The sequence below is a fragment of the Vulpes lagopus genome, chromosome 13 (genome assembly GCF_018345385.1).
Source record: "Vulpes lagopus strain Blue_001 chromosome 13, ASM1834538v1, whole genome shotgun sequence".
NCBI classification, from domain to species: domain Eukaryota; kingdom Metazoa; phylum Chordata; class Mammalia; order Carnivora; family Canidae; genus Vulpes; species Vulpes lagopus.
Window position 1 is genome coordinate 41,208,460 of NC_054836.1, and position 5,037 is coordinate 41,213,496.

The following is a 5,037-nucleotide window of genomic DNA, read 5'->3' on the forward strand; positions in this document are numbered from 1 at the left end:
GGGGGGTTAGATGCTGCCCTGAGCTGAGCATGGGCTGTGTCCGTGTGCTGAGATTCCTGTCATTTGTCTGGACACTCCCACTGGTTGCTTCAGAGGTTTGGGGTGCCTAGGATCACCACCAATTTGTTTGGCTTCTTACTGTACATGGGTAGAAGCAAGGCCTGGCAGGAGACAGTGTGACTCAGGGAGAAAAGTGAGGGCTTGTGAACCCAAGAGAACTATATCTGCATCTCACTACTACTGACCAGCACATTGCTAGCCTTAAGCCAGTCATGGAATGTCTCTAAACATCAGCTTCCTTGTTTATAAAATGATCATGCGTGAACACATGCGTTGTGCACACACTCGGACACTCTCATCCTGTGTGGTAGTGGTCAGAATGAGAGAGAATACATCTGAAATGCTCAGCATACTACTGGCGCACAGTAGACACTCAATACATGGAAGTTATTATTATCGTTAGCTATTACTTAATAAAGTCTACAGAAAGGGTTTTTCTGTATAATCCAAATCCCCATATGCTTATCTTATGCCCAATCTGGCAGTAAAAATGGCCTGCTGACAGCATCCATCTTTCCATTCACAAGTCACATGAAATATATGGCCATTTTCCTAATGGGTTCCCAAAGGTCTGCTGGGTTTCCTGGCAACGAGACAGCAATTCAGGCTGGTCCAGGTACAGAACAAAGTTGTGCCAACAGCCACATTCCATGCACAGAACACTCTCCAACTGGGCCATACATGCGGCGGCTATATGTGCCAGCCTCTTGGGCCTGGCTTACCAGGCAGCTGCATAAATTGCTTCGAACATGAGGTTATTTATGGCGTAACCAACCCTGACTTTGGCCTAGCTCTTGTTCTTGTTTCTTAAATGATAGTATTAGTGCTGGGGAAAGACATGTGATGTAGGAAACTGAATTCCACAGACAAACGTTGCCAGGTGCAGGCTTACCAACGCAGTGGCACTGGACCTTGTCGGTTTATTGTCAGCTCCATAATTCCAGGCTCCGGGTGGCAATAACTGCCCTAAGTGAAGACAGTCCACAGAGAACAACAGTTTGATTTTTCAGTGATTTTGAATTTGTGAAAGCTCTTGGCAGAGTATTCTGACAATGGTTATAACCTTAGGGGTAAGGTTAAAGGAAAATACAAAAGAGCACCTATGAGTATTTCCAATTTTTGCCTCTTTGCCCTTCATCCGAAGGAGCTTAGGTAGAGGGAATGGGCTTTTTATTCTTAGCTTTCCCTAATTTTTAAGTCAAATAACAACATATTGGAACCACACTTAAAATGTAATGGATTTTGCAGATTTTTTTCTGATCTGAATTACCCCCATCCCTAGTCAATCCAGTGTCCTTTTGTGGTGGGAAAAGGGAAAGAGGAGTGTAAGCCTTGGCACTAACTTTAGGAGAAAGGGCCAATGCAAGAGGTGTGAACTTTTATAATTTTGCTTTTGCTCCAAGTTCTTATACCCTATGAACCAACTGAGAGAGGAGGCCCACAATGGGCCCAGTGGGACTTAAATACTTTTTAAAGCCATGTCAGCGTGAACGGTCATCTACTTGATCAGGGACCTTAGTTCCAGTGATAGAGGGATGCCAGGAGATGAGGTATGATTTAAGGTTGTGACCATGTCCCTTTAATTTTGATACCCATGTTTATACCCTATTCAATCATTCATTCAATCAAAGGAATATTTATTCCTACACTGCTAAACACTGGAGAAATAGCTATGAAATTTGTTTCCTCTGTGGTAGCTTTGGGGAAAGGGTACTGTAATGTCTACCAGAAAAAAATCAATTCTTACTTTATTTGCAGGTAAATTACTCAATGAGGTTACTGATGTCTATTCTAGTCAAGGCCTTTTAAGTAATAGAGTGGTGTCATACAGAGGCAATTAGAAAGGAGAGTTAACACATTGAATTTCCCCTAAGGGTACAGGCATTAAACCATCATTGGTAGGATACAGGCAGGACCAGGTGCTGACTTTCAGAGTCATAAAGGAAAAAGTTAACTTAAGGAATAGCCTAAAGAAATATATCTATATCTACACCCATATCCATATGTATATCTATATCTATTTAAAGATAGTTCATTGTTTCTCATCTGACCCCCTCCAGAGTGTTCCATTTCATGGTATCTCTGAGATGAAGGAGAGGAGAGTGACCACTTGTGGAAGGTAACCTGTGTGAGTAGATGCAGTATTATTACTTGCTGTTCAGCACATGTAGCTTCTCTTGCTTATAGTCCTTCAGATTTCCTTTGAGAGAGCTACTTTCCTCCATTTTTATCATGTAGTGTGGGTGGAATTTAACTCCCTTAAAATTTCATGGGAGAGTCATAATCTGCTTAAGCCAATACAATTAGCGGTTTCCTCTGGCTACATATTGGTTCAGGGAGAGGCCATTAATCCAATAATGTTTACTGAGATTGAAGAAAACCTTTGCTATGGTTTCTGGAAAAGAGAGCTCCCCCCTCCTTCCATGGAATCTACTAGATTGCATGGGGTAAGGGCTTAAGAGTAGAGATTATTTATTTTGTGATCCCATAGAGAATTCTCAACTTCAGAGTTGAGACAGGGAGAAGAGGGCATTGTAGGGAGCTTGAAGATAAAGCTAAATTATGGAAAGAAGAGCAGAGACATGGAGAGAAGCCATGTTTGGGTTGCTAGATCAAACCTTCCTGAAGTCAGCCATTATCTTTGGACTTTCCAGTCATGTGAACCAGTACACTCTTCTTTTTCACTGGAATAAGTTTAAGTTGGGTTTTGTGTCAGTTATGATGTACAGAATCCCAATGGGCAGCATGGATTTTGAGTCCTTCCTTTATTTCTGTCAGGTAACTTTATATACTACAGAAGTAAAGTTCATTCCAAAGGCACTCATAAATGTAATCCAAAGGTGGATTATAAAATCCCTGCTCAAACAAATTAAGACTAAACTGTGATAAGTGGTTGGAGTGTCAGGGAGAAGTGGGAACTGAATCTATACATGAATGTAAAAGGCATTTGAGATTTTTTGGGATAATATATGATTTTCTGGAATAGCTTCCACTCTCCTGAATAGTTTCATGAAACACATCTCCTAAAAGAATACTCCTGGGACCATACAATTACTAATATTAGGTTTTCCCAATGTGCTCCATGGTTTGTTTTTTCCTCTCATAAGAGTTATTTCCTATTCAGGACACACATCCAGTGGTTGTAGGTCCACACGGCTGGGCTACATGAAAGAGGAAGAAAGATGTTTGTGAAGGAGCCAGGAAGAAGGCAGGTTGCCTGCGCCAAAATGGAGTGTCTTTTATGTTCTTTGATAACTGTGAGATTTCCCTTTCCTATTCCTTTCTCCTCATCTATTAATGAGCATGAACTACATCCTGGCCTTTAATCATTGATATCATTTCATATACACTTTTTCATTATCCTCATCTCTCTTTTGCTCCTATGAACATCTGCTTCCCAGACCCACTCTTTAGAGTTGAGTGTATACATGGCAGCTTTCCCCATTTCTGAGCCACAGAGCTAAATTTCCTATGCACCTTCAAGCATTAAATTGAAAATTAAGCTAAATGTACCATGTTTTGTTATAATTGCAGTTTAGAAAAAAAAATCCTTGTTAATTGGGTATCCAAGAAAGTTATGTGGTCCATATGCTATGGAGGAATTTATAGTCCACAGTAATAAAATTTGGTAATAAAAGGATAGTGATGAGTGAAAAGGACAAATGTAAATTAACATCCCCCAAATAAATCAAAGTTTAGAAAACTGGGCCATTCATGGCAACCACATGCAACTAGTTACAATTATGTCTTAAAGTGTCTGATTTTAGTTTCTTTAAAATTACAAAAACCCAAATAGGCATGATTCAAAGCTTAATATTCTGGTATCATTTGATAGTCCTAGAGCTGCCGAGACTGCCACATTATAATCAAAAATCACTCAAATTATTCTTCATAGAGTCTTTGGGGTGGGTCTGGATAATGATGGAAATTAGTGAGTTTAACCCAGACAGGGTCTGTTCCTTCAAGGAATTTACCCTCTACAACTACCTTCATTGGCCTGAGCTGCATTTGGAACAATTGTTCTTCATTGAGCAAAAGAGTCTCCTGGTTGATACTGATGGATTGACATTGTGTTCCAAGGACTTTCTCTGGGCCAGGTCCAGCACTGAACTCTTTATATGCATTACTGCTTTTTATCCTCACAGTCTTCAGAGGGAATGTATTACCTAAGTTTTTTTTTTTTCTGGTTGTAAGTATGGAAGATACCAACTAGAAATGACTTAATCGATAAATGAATTATCTCTAGGAATAAAAGCTCTAAAGGCAGGACAGCTTCAAGATTGGTAAATTTATCACTTGGCACTATTAAAAACCTGGATTTTCTCTGTCTTTTTGCTTGGCTATTGGACTTCATCTGTGGGCTGACTGACTCCCTTTAGTATTACTGGGTTATTACCACAATTTCAGGGGTTGCATTCCCCATGTTAGTGCCCTAGGAAGTAGAGGGAATTCACTTTTCCTTAGTTCTCATTTTATTTAGAGCCAACTTCTGTCTTTCATAGAAGACAATCAGTAGGTCAGGAATAGATGTTGAGTAGACAACCAATAACATCCACTATAAATAGATGTTATCTTTATCCCCATTTTACAGATTTTACAAATAGGGAAAATAAAACTGAGAAAGGTTGAATAATATAGCAGCTCTCTGCTAACAAGTGGTGACGCTAGTGTTTGAACTGAGACAGTTTGTCTTTATAGTAGACATTCTTATCCACTGCACTAAACTGCTTGGCCCTTTCGTTAATTAGGGACTAAATCTAGAATCAGTTTAGATGAAAGAAATATGTAAAAATAGTTTTTTATTTTTCTCGTCTTCATTCTTTCCTTTAGAAGTGCTTTTTTTTTTTTTCCTCCCCAGGGTCCTGTCCTGGATCCCACACACTGATAGGGAAGTGTACAGAATTCTAGGAGAGTCTATGGGAGGGGCAGTGAACTTGGTCTGAGAGCGAGGGGTAGCTTCCCAGAGGAAGTGAGTTC